Source organism: Labrus mixtus, chromosome 12 (assembly GCF_963584025.1).
Source record: "Labrus mixtus chromosome 12, fLabMix1.1, whole genome shotgun sequence".
In the NCBI taxonomy this organism is placed as follows: Eukaryota; Metazoa; Chordata; class Actinopteri; order Labriformes; family Labridae; genus Labrus; species Labrus mixtus.
Window position 1 is genome coordinate 30,149,504 of NC_083623.1, and position 15,000 is coordinate 30,164,503.

At 42.5% G+C, this 15,000-nt stretch overlaps 22 non-coding genes and 14 pseudogenes across 22 annotated transcripts; all 36 read right to left on the bottom strand.

The window, feature by feature from the left end:
- Positions 1 to 116: 116 nt before the first annotated feature.
- LOC132986312 (5S ribosomal RNA) lies at positions 117 to 235 on the bottom strand. The gene has a single exon (XR_009675502.1). It is a non-coding gene; the product is annotated as a 5S ribosomal RNA (ribosomal RNA).
- Positions 236 to 359: 124 nt separating this feature from the next.
- Positions 360 to 468, bottom strand: LOC132985759 (5S ribosomal RNA; annotated as a pseudogene).
- Positions 469 to 589: 121 nt separating this feature from the next.
- On the bottom strand, positions 590 to 698 carry LOC132985766 (5S ribosomal RNA; annotated as a pseudogene).
- Positions 699 to 819: 121 nt separating this feature from the next.
- Positions 820 to 928, bottom strand: LOC132985653 (5S ribosomal RNA; annotated as a pseudogene).
- A 120-nt stretch (positions 929 to 1,048) lies between these two features.
- Positions 1,049 to 1,157, bottom strand: LOC132985581 (5S ribosomal RNA; annotated as a pseudogene).
- Positions 1,158 to 1,278: 121 nt separating this feature from the next.
- LOC132985993 (5S ribosomal RNA) lies at positions 1,279 to 1,397 on the bottom strand. Its single transcript, XR_009675210.1, has one exon. It is a non-coding gene; the product is annotated as a 5S ribosomal RNA (ribosomal RNA).
- A 125-nt stretch (positions 1,398 to 1,522) lies between these two features.
- Positions 1,523 to 1,631, bottom strand: LOC132985746 (5S ribosomal RNA; annotated as a pseudogene).
- A 122-nt stretch (positions 1,632 to 1,753) lies between these two features.
- On the bottom strand, positions 1,754 to 1,872 carry LOC132986306 (5S ribosomal RNA). Its single transcript, XR_009675496.1, has one exon. It is a non-coding gene; the product is annotated as a 5S ribosomal RNA (ribosomal RNA).
- Positions 1,873 to 1,996: 124 nt separating this feature from the next.
- LOC132986313 (5S ribosomal RNA) lies at positions 1,997 to 2,115 on the bottom strand. The gene has a single exon (XR_009675503.1). It is a non-coding gene; the product is annotated as a 5S ribosomal RNA (ribosomal RNA).
- Positions 2,116 to 2,238: 123 nt separating this feature from the next.
- LOC132985757 (5S ribosomal RNA) lies at positions 2,239 to 2,347 on the bottom strand (annotated as a pseudogene).
- A 123-nt stretch (positions 2,348 to 2,470) lies between these two features.
- Positions 2,471 to 2,579, bottom strand: LOC132985712 (5S ribosomal RNA; annotated as a pseudogene).
- Positions 2,580 to 2,701: 122 nt separating this feature from the next.
- LOC132985854 (5S ribosomal RNA) lies at positions 2,702 to 2,810 on the bottom strand (annotated as a pseudogene).
- Positions 2,811 to 2,933: 123 nt separating this feature from the next.
- Positions 2,934 to 3,042, bottom strand: LOC132985748 (5S ribosomal RNA; annotated as a pseudogene).
- Positions 3,043 to 3,164: 122 nt separating this feature from the next.
- LOC132986210 (5S ribosomal RNA) lies at positions 3,165 to 3,283 on the bottom strand. Its single transcript, XR_009675413.1, has one exon. It is a non-coding gene; the product is annotated as a 5S ribosomal RNA (ribosomal RNA).
- A 124-nt stretch (positions 3,284 to 3,407) lies between these two features.
- LOC132986292 (5S ribosomal RNA) lies at positions 3,408 to 3,526 on the bottom strand. The gene has a single exon (XR_009675484.1). It is a non-coding gene; the product is annotated as a 5S ribosomal RNA (ribosomal RNA).
- A 6,270-nt stretch (positions 3,527 to 9,796) lies between these two features.
- LOC132986094 (5S ribosomal RNA) lies at positions 9,797 to 9,915 on the bottom strand. The gene has a single exon (XR_009675305.1). It is a non-coding gene; the product is annotated as a 5S ribosomal RNA (ribosomal RNA).
- Positions 9,916 to 10,040: 125 nt separating this feature from the next.
- Positions 10,041 to 10,159, bottom strand: LOC132986315 (5S ribosomal RNA). The gene has a single exon (XR_009675504.1). It is a non-coding gene; the product is annotated as a 5S ribosomal RNA (ribosomal RNA).
- A 122-nt stretch (positions 10,160 to 10,281) lies between these two features.
- LOC132986338 (5S ribosomal RNA) lies at positions 10,282 to 10,390 on the bottom strand (annotated as a pseudogene).
- A 121-nt stretch (positions 10,391 to 10,511) lies between these two features.
- LOC132986267 (5S ribosomal RNA) lies at positions 10,512 to 10,630 on the bottom strand. Its single transcript, XR_009675461.1, has one exon. It is a non-coding gene; the product is annotated as a 5S ribosomal RNA (ribosomal RNA).
- Positions 10,631 to 10,755: 125 nt separating this feature from the next.
- On the bottom strand, positions 10,756 to 10,874 carry LOC132986214 (5S ribosomal RNA). The gene has a single exon (XR_009675416.1). It is a non-coding gene; the product is annotated as a 5S ribosomal RNA (ribosomal RNA).
- Positions 10,875 to 10,997: 123 nt separating this feature from the next.
- Positions 10,998 to 11,106, bottom strand: LOC132985716 (5S ribosomal RNA; annotated as a pseudogene).
- A 121-nt stretch (positions 11,107 to 11,227) lies between these two features.
- Positions 11,228 to 11,346, bottom strand: LOC132986150 (5S ribosomal RNA). The gene has a single exon (XR_009675356.1). It is a non-coding gene; the product is annotated as a 5S ribosomal RNA (ribosomal RNA).
- Positions 11,347 to 11,468: 122 nt separating this feature from the next.
- LOC132985983 (5S ribosomal RNA) lies at positions 11,469 to 11,587 on the bottom strand. Its single transcript, XR_009675201.1, has one exon. It is a non-coding gene; the product is annotated as a 5S ribosomal RNA (ribosomal RNA).
- A 120-nt stretch (positions 11,588 to 11,707) lies between these two features.
- On the bottom strand, positions 11,708 to 11,826 carry LOC132986344 (5S ribosomal RNA; annotated as a pseudogene).
- A 121-nt stretch (positions 11,827 to 11,947) lies between these two features.
- Positions 11,948 to 12,066, bottom strand: LOC132985832 (5S ribosomal RNA). Its single transcript, XR_009675087.1, has one exon. It is a non-coding gene; the product is annotated as a 5S ribosomal RNA (ribosomal RNA).
- Positions 12,067 to 12,187: 121 nt separating this feature from the next.
- Positions 12,188 to 12,306, bottom strand: LOC132985656 (5S ribosomal RNA; annotated as a pseudogene).
- Positions 12,307 to 12,429: 123 nt separating this feature from the next.
- On the bottom strand, positions 12,430 to 12,548 carry LOC132986287 (5S ribosomal RNA). Its single transcript, XR_009675479.1, has one exon. It is a non-coding gene; the product is annotated as a 5S ribosomal RNA (ribosomal RNA).
- Positions 12,549 to 12,899: 351 nt separating this feature from the next.
- On the bottom strand, positions 12,900 to 13,018 carry LOC132986052 (5S ribosomal RNA). The gene has a single exon (XR_009675265.1). It is a non-coding gene; the product is annotated as a 5S ribosomal RNA (ribosomal RNA).
- Positions 13,019 to 13,140: 122 nt separating this feature from the next.
- Positions 13,141 to 13,260, bottom strand: LOC132985698 (5S ribosomal RNA; annotated as a pseudogene).
- A 122-nt stretch (positions 13,261 to 13,382) lies between these two features.
- On the bottom strand, positions 13,383 to 13,501 carry LOC132986329 (5S ribosomal RNA). The gene has a single exon (XR_009675517.1). It is a non-coding gene; the product is annotated as a 5S ribosomal RNA (ribosomal RNA).
- A 121-nt stretch (positions 13,502 to 13,622) lies between these two features.
- Positions 13,623 to 13,741, bottom strand: LOC132986298 (5S ribosomal RNA). The gene has a single exon (XR_009675489.1). It is a non-coding gene; the product is annotated as a 5S ribosomal RNA (ribosomal RNA).
- A 122-nt stretch (positions 13,742 to 13,863) lies between these two features.
- LOC132986261 (5S ribosomal RNA) lies at positions 13,864 to 13,982 on the bottom strand. The gene has a single exon (XR_009675455.1). It is a non-coding gene; the product is annotated as a 5S ribosomal RNA (ribosomal RNA).
- A 121-nt stretch (positions 13,983 to 14,103) lies between these two features.
- On the bottom strand, positions 14,104 to 14,222 carry LOC132985907 (5S ribosomal RNA). Its single transcript, XR_009675130.1, has one exon. It is a non-coding gene; the product is annotated as a 5S ribosomal RNA (ribosomal RNA).
- Positions 14,223 to 14,343: 121 nt separating this feature from the next.
- Positions 14,344 to 14,462, bottom strand: LOC132985908 (5S ribosomal RNA). The gene has a single exon (XR_009675131.1). It is a non-coding gene; the product is annotated as a 5S ribosomal RNA (ribosomal RNA).
- A 122-nt stretch (positions 14,463 to 14,584) lies between these two features.
- On the bottom strand, positions 14,585 to 14,703 carry LOC132986161 (5S ribosomal RNA). The gene has a single exon (XR_009675367.1). It is a non-coding gene; the product is annotated as a 5S ribosomal RNA (ribosomal RNA).
- Positions 14,704 to 14,824: 121 nt separating this feature from the next.
- LOC132985893 (5S ribosomal RNA) lies at positions 14,825 to 14,943 on the bottom strand. Its single transcript, XR_009675115.1, has one exon. It is a non-coding gene; the product is annotated as a 5S ribosomal RNA (ribosomal RNA).
- Between the last annotated feature and the right edge of the window lie 57 nt (positions 14,944 to 15,000).

Sequence of the window (15,000 nt, forward strand, 5' to 3'; positions counted from 1 at the left end):
TGTGCAGACAGGGGCCTTTTAAACATGTCATGCCCTTGATTCTGCCTGAATTTTTGGACATGTGAATATGTCTCTATATGATAAAAAAAAAAAACATATGATCAAAAAAATGAAAAAGCTTACAGCACATGGTATTCCCAGGCGGTCTCCCATCCAAGTACTAACCAGGCCCGACCCTGCTTAGTTTCTGAGATCAGACAAGATCGGGCGTGTTCAGGGTGGTATGGCCGTAAGCCATTATTGTGTGCAGACAGGGGCCTTTTAAACATGTCATGCCCTTGATTCTGCCTGAATTTTTGTACATGTGATTATGTCTCCATATGATAAAAAAAAAAAACATATGATCAAAAAAATGAAAAAGCTTACAGCACCTGGTATTCCCAGGCGGTCTCCCATCCAAGTACTAACCAGACCCGACACTGCTTAGCTTCCGAGATCGGACAAGTTCAGGGTGGTATGGCCTTAAGCCATTATTGTGTGCAGAAAGGGGCCTTTTAAAGATGTCATGCCCTTGATTCTGGCTGAATTTTTGGACATGTGAATATGTCTCTATATGATAAAAAAAAACATATGATCAAAAAAATGAAGAAGCTTACAGCACCTGGTATTCCCAGGCTGTCTCCCATCCAAGTACTAACCAGGCCCGACCCTGCTTACCTTCTGAGATCGGACGAGTTCAGGGTTGTATGGCCGTAAGCCATTATTGTGTGCAGAAAGGGGCCTTTTAAAGATGTCATGCCCTTGATTCTGGCTGAATTTTTGGACATGTGAATATGTCTCTATATGATAAAAAAAAACATATGATCAAAAAAATGAAAAAGCTTACAGCACCTGGTATTCCCAGGCGGTCTCCCATCTAAGTACTAACCAGGCCCGACCCTGCTTAGCGTCCGAGATCGGACGAGTTCAGGGTGGTATGTCCGTAAGCCATTATTGTGTGCAGAAATGGGCCTTAAAGATGTCATTCCCTTGATTCTGGCTGAATTGTTGGACATGTGAATATGTCTCTCTATGATAAAAAAAAAACACATGATCAAAAAAATGAAAAAGCTTACAGCACCTGGTATTCCTAGGCGGTCTCCCATCCAAGTACTAACCAGGCCTGACCTTGCTTAGCTTCCGAGATCGGGCGTGTTCAGGGTGGTATGGCCGTAAGCCATTATTGTGTGCAGACAGGGGCCTTTTAAAGATGTCATGCCCTTGATTCTGGCAGAATTTTTGGACATTTGAATATGTCTCTATATGATAAAAAAAACATATGATCAAAAAAAATGAAAAAGCTTACAGCACCTGGTATTCCCAGGCGGTCTCCCATCCAAGTACTAACCAGGCCCGACCCTGCTTAGCTTCCGAGATCAGACGAGAGCGGGCGTGTTCAGGGTGGTATGGCCGTAAGCCATTATTGTATGCAGAAAGGGGCCTTTTAAAGATGTCATGCCCTTGATTCTGGCTGAATTTTTGGACATGTGAATATGTCTCTATATGATAAAAAAAAAAAACAGATGATCAAAAAAAATGAAAAAGCTTACAGCACCTGGTATTCCCAGGCGGTCTCCCATCCAAGTAATAACCAGGCCCGACTCTGCTTAGCTTCCAATATCGGACGAGTTCAGGGTGGTATGGCCGTAAGCCATTATTGTGTGCAGACAGGGGCCATTTAAACATGTCATGCCCTTGATTCTGCCTGAATTTTTGGACATGTGAATATGTCTCTCTATGATAAAAAAAAAACATATGATCAAAAAAATGAAAAAGCTTACAGCACCTGGTATTCCCAGGCGGTCTCCCATCCAAGGACTAACCAGGCCCGACCCTGCTTAGTTTCTGAGATCAGACAAGATCGGGCGTGTTCAGGGTGGTATGGCCGTAAGCCATTATTGTGTGCAGACAGGGGCCTTTTAAACATGTCATGCCCTTGATTCTGCCTGAATTTTTGGACATGTGAATATGTCTCTGTATGATAAAAAAAAAAAACATATGATCAAAAAAATGAAAAAGCTTACAGCACATGGTATTCCCAGGCGGTCTCCCATCCAAGTACTAACCAGGCCCGACCCTGCTTAGTTTCTGAGATCAGACAAGATCGGGCGTGTTCAGGGTGGTATGGCCGTAAGCCATTATTGTGTGCAGACAGGGGCCTTTTAAACATGTCATGCCCTTGATTCTGCCTGAATTTTTGTACATGTGATTATGTCTCCATATGATAAAAAAAGAAACATATGATCAAAAAAATGAAAAAGCTTACAGCACCTGGTATTCCCAGGCGGTCTCCCATCCAAGTACTAACCAGACCCGACACTGCTTAGCTTCCGAGATCGGACAAGTTCAGGGTGGTATGGCCTTAAGCCATTATTGTGTTCAGAAAGGGGCCTTTTAAAGATGTCATGCCCTATATTCTGGCTGAATTTTTGGACATGTGAATATGTCTCCATATGATAAAAAAAAAAACATATGATCAAAAAAATGAAAAAGCTTACAGCACCTGGTATTCCCAGGCGGTCTCCCATCCAAGTACTAACCAGACCCGACACTGCTTAGCTTCCGAGATCGGACGAGTTCAGGGTGGTATGGCCTTAAGCCATTATTGTGTGCAGAAAGGGGCCTTTTAAAGATGTCATTCCCTTGATTCTGGCTGAATTTTTGGACATGTGAATATGTCTCCATATGATAAAAAAAAAACATATGATTAAAAAAATGAAAAAGCTTGCAGCACCTGGTATTCCCAGGCGGTCTCCCATCCAAGTCCTAACCAGGCCCCACCATGCTTACCTTCCGAGATCGGACGAGTTCAGGGTTGTATGGCCGTAAGCCATTATTGTGTGCAGAAAGGGGCCTTTTAAAGATGTCATGCCCTTGATTCTGGCTGAATTTTTGGACATGTGAATATGTCTCTATATGATAAAAAAAAAACATATGATCAAAAAAAATGAAAAAGCTTACAGCACCTGGTATTCCCAGGCGGTCTCCCATCCAAGTAATAACCAGGCCCGACTCTGCTTAGCTTCCAATATCGGACGAGTTCAGGGTGGTATGGCCGTAAGCCATTATTGTGTGCAGACAGGGGCCATTTAAACATGTCATGCCCTTGATTCTGGCTGAATTTTTGGACATGTGAATATGTCTCTCTATGATAAAAAAAAAACATATGATCAAAAAAATGAAAAAGCTTACAGCACCTGGTATTCCCAGGCGGTCTCCCATCCAAGTACTAACCAGGCCCGACCCTGCTTAGTTTCTGAGATCAGACAAGATCGGGCGTGTTCAGGGTGGTATGGCCGTAAGCCATTATTGTGTGCAGACAGGGGCCTTTTAAACATGTCATGCCCTTGATTCTGCCTGAATTTTTGGACATGTGAATATGTCTCTATATGATAAAAAAAAAAAACATATGATCAAAAAAATGAAAAAGCTTACAGCACATGGTATTCCCAGGTGGTCTCCCATCCAAGTAATAACCAGGCCCGACCCTGCTTAGTTTCCAAGATCGGACGAGATCGGGCTTGTTCAGGGTGGTATGGCCGTAAGCCATTATTGTGTGCAGAAAGGGGCCGTTTAAAGATGTCATGCCCTTGATTCTGGCTGAATTTTTGTACATGTGAATATGTCTCCATATGATAAAAAAAAAAACATATGATCAAAAAAATGAAAAAGCTTACAGCACCTGGTATTCCCAGGCTGTCTCCCACCCAAGTACTAACCAGACCCGACACTGCTTAGCTTCCGAGATCGGACAAGTTTTTTTTTTTTTATCTTTTATTATCAAAATTACAAAAACATTTATAATTCTTTCACATCATTTACAACAAATGCTATTATAATACATACACCCTCTAAATTAAACCTCCCCTCTGACGCAAACGGCACCCTAAAAACAATAAAAACATAGCATCAGAAAAAAAAACTCAAATCACCCTGATACCCCCAACTCATGACAACTCTTCTGAGTCCCTCCCCCAAAGCAAACACCCCTCTGAAAACAAACCACAAAAACATACAAAAACCCCACAGTATTCTCAAAAAACCACTGAGAAAAAAAAACCCAAATCAAATCACCCATTTTCCCCATGACCAAAAAAGAAGCCCTCGTACCAAAAAAACCAAAAACAAAATAATTTAGACATCCCACATAATTCCCTCCTCGTTTACTCTACACACATTCGCACCTTCCACAAACATTCTCACAAACTCACTCTCATTCGCTATGTACAGTAATTTAAGATGTGCTTTCCATTCATTCACAAACATTCTCCACACATTCATTTTCTTACTTTCATACAGTGCATAATTCCTCCTGTTAAAAACTGCTTTTCTTGCAAAAGCCAAAATTATATTCATTACATTGTGATTTTTTTGTTTTGTTCCCACCCCCAACAACACCGACAATTCCCACCCCCTTTCATTCCAACACTCATTCTTACTGCATTTCCTCAACATTTCTCTTATTTTTCCCCAAAAATAAACCAATTCCCCACACGTAACAAACAAATGTATTAAATCCTCATCCGTACTTTCACATACACAACACTTTCTTTCATACCTCTCCTTATGGATCTGATGCAGGACGATGCAGGTGAAGATCCTCCTGTGCCTCAGTTTGAAATCTAGGTCAAATATTGCATGTGGTGTATGCGGAATGTTAATGTTCTTCCATATCATGTTGCTTGTTATGTCCGGGTATGTGTCTGTCCATTTTACTTCGGATGTGGGTTTCTGTATTCTATGTGTGATTGCGCACCTATACCAAATTTTTGTAGTGACATCTATAATGTTGTGTTTCTTCTCCCCTAGGCACAGGGAGATCCCCCCCACATCGTCCTGCATCACTCCCTCCTTCTCTTTGATTAATTTTTCCCATTCGCTCGACAAAGACAATTTTACATTTGCAAACACTCCCTCAATCACATCCTTTCTGCACACACACCCTTTATTTTTTAAACCCCTCACCACCATTTGTAAATCAAAATCCCCCCCACAGTTCAGTAAATCCCTTATTCTAATATATCCCGCTTTCGACATAGCTTCACACTTAATTACCCTCTCCCCATTTTTAAAATACGGGCTCGAGAGGAAGGGCAGTCGTAGCACTGACCCTCTCGTTCCGCACTCTGGTACAGTCCAGGATGAAACCTGATACCACGCACTGAGTACTTCCTGGAAAAACCGTGGCAAGTGTTTAAATGAATCCGGGTTATTGATCTGGTACAGGTTGTCCTCGTTGTAGAGTCCAAAACTGCACAGATATTATTTGAAGTGGTTTTTCCAAACTACGTTCCGGTTCTGGTCCATAAATTTGCCTATCAATTTGACTCTTAGTGCTACTTTTTTTGTAAGTAAATCAATCAAAGCTAGCCCCCCCTGATCTTTAGCCCCTATTATTGTTTTGTGAGCTATACTCGCTGCTTTGTTTTTCCAAATAAAGTCCCTAATGGTCTTTGAAATCTCCTTAAAGGCCCAGTCCGGAAGCGTACAAGTACTCAGCGCATGATTCACTTTGGACAACACGAGAGCATTTGTTACGGCTACCCTTCCTCTCAACAATAGACCCCTCGCTTTCCACAAATTCAATGTTTTTTTTAATTTTACCCACCACCTCTTTCCATGTTACATCATCACATTCATTCTCATTTTTCCCCATATTCACTCCCAACACTTTTCTTCTCTCACACACCGTTTTAAATCCCCACTTATTAACTAGATTGGATTCCTTACCTAGTAACATCATTTCTGACTTATTTTCATTTACTTTTGCCCCAGATGCTCTTTCATAAGTTTGTACATGTTTTAATATCAATTCTATATCCTCCTCTCCTTTTACCATTATATTCACGTCATCTGCATACTGTATTATTTTTACGTTTTCCTTACCTATACCTTTTATGTTTACGTCTTCCGATATCAGTGCTGCCAGCGGCTCTGCTACCAAGCTGTACAACAGCGCTGACATCGGACATCCTTGTCTCACTGACCTTGATATTTTAAAAGAATCAGTTAGTTCCCCGTTACATTTTATCTTGCTTTCCGCTCCTGTATACAACATATTTATCCATTCTCTCATTCTCTCCCCGAATCCAAACTTCTCTAACACCTTCCCCATGAACCCGTGATCTACTCTGTCAAAAGCTTTATTTAAATCAATCCCTAGCCATATTCCCCCCTCCCCTTCCATATCCCTGACCGTCTGTTTTATTGAAATGATTGAGTCTGCTATGTCTCTGTTTGGTATACTGTATGATTGTGTTTGTTCTATGATTGTTCCTATTACCTCCCTGATTCTATTGGCTATTGTTTTCGCTATGATTTTGTAGTCTGTGTTGAGTAGGCTGATTGGTCTGTAGTTGTCCAGATTTTTATTGTCCCCCTTGTTTTTGTAAAAAATAGTAACCACCCCTTCCCCTAAACTTTTTGGTATATGTTTCACTTTTTCCATATATTTACTCAATTTGTTCACCAAGGGCACCAGCTGCTCTTTGAAAGCTTGGTAGAATTCCGCAGTTAGGCCATCGCTCCCAGGACTTTTGTTTTTGTTTAACCCCTCTAAAGCACTTCTGATTTCTCCCTCTGTAAACTCACAATCACACCACATTTTATCGTCCTCGCTTAGTTTTTTCTTTAAGGCACCCAAAGCTCTGTTCACACTCACGCTATCACACTCCTGTCTCGAAAACAGGCTTTCATAATAGCCCTTTACTATTTCTAAAATTCCCTTTTTATCTGTCACACTTTTACCTGCTTCATTTAATAATTTGTTTATTTCTGTTCTTTTTTGTTTTTGTTTTTCCAGACCTAAAAAAAAGGCTGTACTCCTCTCCCCCTCATACATATATTGTATTTTACTCCTGATGGCTGCACCCCTACTCTTTTTAAGTTCAATCACTCCCAACTGTTCTTTTAAATGTATGTATTTTTCGACACCTACATTATCTACACTGTCAAGCGATGTTATTTCCTCACTTAGTTGTTTTCTCAAATTCTCTTCCTTTCTATTTTCTCTCCACTTTTTCTCTTTACTATAATTGATACACTTTTTTTTAATTCTGACTTTTACACTATCCCACCACACATTCATATCTTCACTCTCATTCCACTCATATCCCACATCATTCAACAATCTTTCCATACTTTTCACAAACATTCCATCATCCAGCAAGCTTGCATTAAAGCACCATATCCCTCCTTTACGTACATTCGTTTCTTTTCTAAACGTGATTTCTATTCCAGCGTGATCGCTCCACATATTAGTTTTATATTCAACTTCTTTAATCCACCTCACTACCTCGCATGTCACCAAAGCATAATCTATTCTAGATTGTTTTAATCTATTTAGTACAATTTGTCTCCTGGAGAACACCCTCTCCCATGGATGTAGCAATCTCCAAATATCAATGCATTGTTTCGTTATCATTATATCTTTAAGTGTCCCCCTGCTCACATCCCCCTTAAACACATTATTTTTTGACACATCGGTGGGTGTCATCGCCACATTAAAGTCACCGATTATTATACAATTCCTTTCCCACCATTTGCTTATTGCAATGAAGAATGTTTTCCTTTCTTTTTCTCCATTCGGTGCATATACATTTATGATTCTTATATTTTTCGTTTCATACACACAGTCTATTACTATTATTCTTCCTTCTTTGTCTCCATAAACCAAATTTACCCCTGTTACCCGACCCGTTTTGACTAAAACCGCCACTCCTCTCGCCCTCGACGTGCCATTGGAGCAGAAAATATGGCCCACAAAGTCTTTTTTTATGTCTTCCACCAGGGAATCATCCCACCTGGTCTCCTGCAGGCACAAAACGTCATTCTGCAAGGAAAGAATCGCATGTCTTTTTTCTTTGTTCCTTAGTCCATTCACGTTTATCGAAAATAAATTAAAGGCCATTATCATAAAAATAAAAACAAAAAAAACGGATTTACAGGGGTTATTGTCAGTCATTATTTGTCCTTACATTTCAATTTTTTCACCAACTTTTTTCGTTGTCCAAGACTTAGTCTTTTTTGCGCACTCGCCAGTTCACTCACATCCATTTCGCTGTCCGTTTCATTGGGACTGGTGCTTTTACCCGTAGCATTTAGCGTGATTTTTCTCCCTCCCGCCTGTCCAACACCACTCTCAGGCATCTCCCTCCCCTCAGTGCTCATGCTTACCCCCGGGTCTTCTGCCACGTCCCTTCCGTCTCCTTTTTTCCCTCTCTCGCTCGTTTTTCACTGCTTCTGCTGTCCTCCCTCTCCAGCCAGCTCCGGCGTCTCCAGCTCGCACTCTGACGCCCGTTCTCCTCCGCTCTCTCCGCTCTGCTCCATTTCTCCGTCACTGTTCTCGTCTTCTCTGATCTCCTTCCTGCTTGCTCCGATCACCTCCTTCTCCTCCGCCTCCTCCTCGTACACCTCCTCCGCCTCGTCTTCATCCTCGTACACCTCCTCCACCTCGTTCTTGCTTTCCTCTCCGTTCTCACACTCACATTCATTTTCTCTTTTTTTACAGTTTGTGCATTTTGTGCTGTTCGCGCTGCACTCTCGCGCAAAGTGTCCCTGCACCCCACAGTTGTGGCACATAAATTCTGGACACTCTCTCAGGATGTGTCCCGGCTGGATGCACATCCTGCACACTTTTTGTTGTCTATCATGTATTACTCTAAAGTATTCGTTCCCCATCACAGTGTTAAACTTTGTGGAGTAAGGGAGTGACTGTACCTGGTCATTAAATCTGACCCGGACAAACCTCGTTCCGTCAGCTATCATTGTTCCAGGCCACATTCTGCGTTTTATTGGTGATGTCGGTTTCACTCCCCATCCCGTCAGCTTCCAAACTATTTCTTCATCTGTGATATACGCTGGCAGGTTTAAAAAAGACACCACCAGCTCATCATTATTTAGTTCTCTCGCCACGACTCTGGTCTCTCCGATTTTAAATCCATCCAGCAGCCTTTCCTTTCCTTTAATGTTGCTCACCGTCACCTCCAGTTTTTCAGGTCCCAGGGTTCTGCACGCCAGCAGGCCCCCACAGATCATTTTTATGTTGCTCATGACGTGATTTAGAGGAACTTTGTCTCCCACCATTTCAATGTTTAGTGTTAGTTTTCTCTCAAAAGACACTTTTGCTTCCTCTTTTTCTGCTCTCTCGCCACCTCTCCCATTCTCTGCATGCGGAGCAATCAGCCCGCCGCTCCTCTCTCTTCCTCTCTCTCCGTCATCCATTCCGTTCCCTGTTTCATTTGCCGTTTTCATCCGTCCTTTTTGTCCGTCGTTCTTCTCGTTGTCGTTTAATCCATTCCTTTATTTCAGTGCCATGTTTGTTTGTTCACGTTGTTGTCCGTTCTCTTTTCCTTTTTCCATCTCTCCAGTCCGTGGTCCTGTCATCTTTGTGATCCGTCCGTGTGAGTTTGCTCGCGACATACGAGCAAACATTCACAAAAAACAAAAATTCTTCACAAAATTGTGGAAAAAAAACAGGAAAAAAAGGTGAAAAGAAAAACGATCCCCCTAACAGTCAGTGACTGCTGGGGGACATTCACTCACAATCTGAGGTATTTAAATAAATCCAAAGCGCATCCAAAAAAACAAACAAATTAGTCCAGCTGTCCTGCTCAGTACTGACACGTCAGCTCTCCTTCAGCACCACACAAACTCTGACAGCAAAAGGGGCGTGTTCAGGGTGGTATGGCCGTAAGCCATTATTGTGTGCAGAAAGGGGCCTTTTAAAGATGTCATGCCCTTGATTCTGGCTGAATTTTTGGACATGTGAATATGTCTCTATATGATAGAAAAAAACATATGATCAAAAAAATGAAAAAGCTTACAGCACCTGGTATTCCCAGGCGGTCTCCCATCCAAGTACTAACCAGGCCCGATCCTGCATAGCTTCCGAGATCGGACGAGATCGGGCGTGTTCAGGGTGGTATGGCCGTAAGCCATTATTGTGTGCAGAAAGGGGCCTTTTAAAGATGTCATGCCCTTGATTCTGGCTAAATTTTTGGACATGTGAATATGTCTCTATATGATAAAACAAAAAAAACATATGATCAAAAAAATGAAAAAGCTTACAGCATCTGGTATTCCCAGGCGGTCTCCCATCCAAGTACTAACCAGGCACGACCCTACTTAGTTTCCGAGATCGGACGAGATCGGGCGTGTTAAGGGTGGTATGGCCGTAAGCTGTTATTGTGTGCAGAAAGGGGCCTTTTAAAGATGTCATGCCCTTGATTCTGGCTGAATTTCTGGACATGTGAATATGTCTCTATATGATAAAAAAAAAACATATGATCAAAAAAATGGAAAAGCTTACAGCACCTGGTATTCCCAGGCGGTCTCCCATCCAAGTACTAACCAGGCCCTACCCTGCTTAGCTTCAGAGATCGGGCGTGTTCAGGGTGGTATGGCCGTAAGCCATTATTGCGTGCAGATAGGGGCCTCTTAAAGATGTCATGCCCTTGATTCTGGCTGAATTTGTGGACATGTGAATATGTCTCTCTATGATAAAAAAAACATATGATCAAAAAAATTAAAAAAGCTTACAGCATCTGGTATTCCCAGGCGGTCTCCCATTCAAGTACTAACCAGGCCCGACCCTGCTTAGCTTCCGAGATGGGACGAGATCGGGCGTGTTAAGGGTGGTATGGCCGTAAGCCATTATTGTGTGCAGACAGGGGCCTTTTAAAGATGTTATGCCCTTGATTCTGGCTGAATTTTTGGACATGTGAATATGTCTCTATATGATAAAAAAAAAAAAACATATGATCAAAAAAATGAAAAAGCTTACAGCACCTGGTATTCCCAGGCGGTCTCCCATCCAAGTACTAACCAGGCCCGACCCTGCTTAGCTTCCTAGATCGGACTAGATCAGGCGTGTTCAGGGTGGTATGGCCGTAAGCTGTTATTGTGTGCAGACAGGGGCCTTTTAAAGATGTCATGCCCTTGATTCTGGCTGAATTTTTGGACATGTGAATATGTCTCTCTATGATAAAAAAAAAACATATGATCAAAAAAATAAAAAAAGCTTACAGCGTCTGGTATTCCCAGGCGGTCTCCCATCCAAGTACTAACCAGGCCCGACCCTGCTTAGCTTCCAAGATCGGACGAGTTCAGGGTGGTTTGGCCGTAAGCCATTATTGTGTGCAGAAAGGGGCCTTTTAAAGATGTCATGCCCTTGATTCTGGCTGAATTTTTGGACATGTGAATATGTCTCTATATGATAAAAAAAAACATATGATCAAAAAAATGAAAACGCTTACAGCACCTGGTATTCCCAGGTGGTCTCCCATCCAAGTACAAACCAGGCCCGACACTGCTTAGCTTCCGAGATCGGACGAGATCAGGCGTGTTCAGGGTGGTATGGCCGTAAGCCATTATTGTATGCAGAAAGGGGCCTTTTAAAGATGTCATGCCCTTGATTCTGGCTGAATTTTTGGACATGTGAATATGTCTCTATATGATAAAAAAAAACCATATGATCCAAAAAATGAAAAAACTTACAGCACCTGGTATTCCCAGGCGGTCTCCCACCCAAGTACTAACCAGGCCCTACCCTGCTTAGCTTCCGAGATCGGACGAGATCAGGCGTGTTCAGGGTGGTATGGCCATAAGCCATTATTGTGTGCAGAGAGGGGCCTTTTAAAGATGTCATGCCCTTGATTCTGGCTGAATTTTTGGACATGTGAATATGTCTCTATATGATAAAAAAAACATATGATCAAAAAAATGAAAAAGCTTACAGCGTCTGGTATTCCCAGGCGGTCTCCCATCCAAGTACTAACCAGGCACGACCCTACTTAGTTTCCGAGATCGGACGAGATCGGGCGTGTTAAGGGTGGTATGGCCGTAAGCTGTTATTGTGTGCAGAAAGGGGCCTTTTAAAGATGTCATGCCCTTGATTCTGCCTGAATTTTTGGACATGTGAATATGTCTCTATATGATAAAAAAAAACATATGATCAAAAAAATGAAAACGCTTACAGCACCTGGTATTCCCAGGTGGTCTCCCATCCAAGTACTAACCAGGCCCGACCCTGCTTAGCTTCCGAGATCGGACGAGATCGGGCGTGTTCAGAGTGGTATGGCCGTAAGCCATTATTGTGTGCAGACAGGGGCCTTTTAAAGATGTCATGCCCTTGATTCTGGCTGAATTTGTGGACATGTGAATATGTCTCTCTATGATAAAAAAAACATATGATCAAAAAAATAAAAAAAGCTTACAGCATCTGGTATTCCCAGGCGGTCTCCCATTCAAGTACTAACCAGGCCCGACCCTGCTTAGCTTCCGAGATGGGACGAGAGCGGGCTTGTTAAGGGTGGTATGGCAGTAAGCCATTATTGTGTGCAGACAGGGGCCTTTTAAAGATGTTATGCCCTTGATTCTGGCTGAATTTTTGGACATGTGAATATGTCTCTATATGATAAAAAAAAAAACATATGATCAAAAAAATGAAAAAGCTTACAGCACCTGGTATTCCCAGGCGGTCTCCCATCCAAGTACTAACCAGGCCCTACCCTGCTTAGCTTCCGAGATCGGACGAGATCAGGCGTGTTCAGGGTGGTATGGCCGTAAGCAATTATTGTGTGCAGACAGGGGCCTTTTAAAGATCTCATGCCCTTGATTCTGGCTGAATTTTTGGACATGTGAATATGTCTCTATATGATAAAAAAAGAACATATGATCAAAAAAAATGAAAAAGCTTACAGCACCTGGTATTCCCAGGCGGTCTCCCATCCAAGTACTAACCAGGCCAGACGCTGCTTAGCTTCCGAGATCGGACAAGTTCATGGTGGTATGTCCTTAAGCCATTATTGTGTGCAGAAAGGGGCCTTTTAAAGATGTCATGCCCTTGATTCTGGCTGAATTTTTGGACATGTGAATATGTCTCTATATGATAAAAAAAAACATGATCAAAAAAATGAAAAAGCTTACAGCACCTGGTATTCCCAGGCGGTCTCCCATCCAAGTACTAACCAGGCCTTACCCTGCTTAGCTTCTGAGATCGGACGAGATCGGGCGTGTTCAGGGTGGTATGGCCGTAAGCCATTATTGTGTGCAGAAAGGGGCCTTTTAAAGATGTCATGCCCTTGATTCTGGCTGAATTTTTGGACATGTGAATATGTCTCTCTATGATAAAAAAAAAACAAATGATCAAAAAAATGAAACAGCTTACAGCATCTGGTATTCCACAGGCGGTCTCCCATCCAAGTACTAACCAGGCACGACCCTGCTTAGTTTCCGAGATTGGACGAGATCGGACGAGTTCAGGGTGGTATGACCGTAAGCCATTATTGTGTGCAGAAAGGGGCCTTTTAAAGATGTCATGCCCTTGATTCTGGCTGAATTTTTGGACATGTGAATATGTCTCTCTATGATAAAAAAAAAACACATGATCAAAAAAATGAAACATCTTACAGCACCTGGTATTCCCAGGCGGTCTCCCATCCAAGTACTAACCAGGCACGACCCTGCTTAGTTTCCGAGATCGGACGAGATCGGACGAGTTCAGGGTGGTATGACCGTAAGCCATTATTGTGTGCAGAAAGGGGCCTTTTAAAGATGTCATGCCCTTGATTCTGGCTGAATTTTTGGACATGTGAATATGTCTCTATATGATAAAAAAAAACATATGATTAAAAAAATGAAAAAACTTACAGCACCTGGTATTCCCAGGCTGTCTCCCATCCAAGTACTAACCAGGCCCTACCCTGCTTAGCTTCCGAGATCGGACGACATCAGGCGTGTTCAGGGTGGTATGGCCGTAAGCCATTATTGTATGCAGAAAGGGGCCTTTTAAAGATGTCATGCCCTTGATTCTGGCTGAATTTTAGGACATGTGAATATGTCTCTATATGATAAAAAAAAAACATATGATCAAAAAAATGAAAAAACTTACAGCACCTGGTATTCCCAGGCTGTCTCCCATCCAAGTACTAACTAGGCCCTACCCTGCTTTGCTTCCGAGATCGGACGAGATCAGGCGTGTTCAGGGTGGTATGGCCGTAAGCCATTATTGTGTGCAGAGAGGGGCCTTTTAAAGATGTCATGCCCTTGATTCTGGCTGAATTTTTGGACATGTGAATATGTCTCTATATGATAAAAAAAACATATGATCAAAAAAAATGAAAGAGCTTACAGCACCTGGTATTCCCAGGCGGTCTCCCATCCAAGTACTAACCAGGCCCGACCCTGCTTAGCTTCCGAGATCGGACGAGATCGGGCTTGTTCAGGGTGGTATGGCCGTAAGCCATTATTATGTGCAGAAAGGGGCCTTTTAAAGATGTCATGCCCTTGATTCTGGCTGAATTTTTGGACATGTGAATATGTCTCTATATGATAAAAAAAACATATGATCAAAAAAAATGAAAGAGCTTACAGCACCTGGTATTCCCAGGCGGTCTCCCATCCAAGTACTAACCAGGCCCGACCCTGCTTAGCTTCCGAGATCGGACGAGATCGGGCTTGTTCAGGGTGGTATGGCCGTAAGCCATTATTGTGTGCAGAAAGGGGCCTTTTAAAGATGTCATGCCCTTGATTCTGGCTGAATTTTTGGACATGTGAATATGTCTCTATATGATAAAAAAAAACATATGATCAAACAAAATGAAAAAGCTTACAGCCCCTGGTATTCCCAGGCGGTCTCCCATCCAAGTACTAACCAGGCCCGACCCTGCTTAGCTTCCGAGATCGGACAAGATCAGGCGTGTTCAGGGTGGTATGGCCATAAGCCATTATTGTGTGCAGACAGGGGCCTTTTAAAGATGTCATGCCCTTGATTCTGGCTGAATTTTTGGACATGTGAATATGTCTCTATATGATAAAAAAAAACATATGATCAAAAAAATGAAAACGCTTACAGCACCTGGTATTCCCAGGTGGTCTCCCATCCAAGTACTAACCAGGCCCGACCCTGCTTTGCTTCCGAGATCGGACGAGATCGGGCGTGTTCAGGGTGGTATGGCCGTAAGCCATTATTGTGTGCAGACAGGGGCCTTTTAAAGATGTCATGCCCTTGATTCTGGCTGA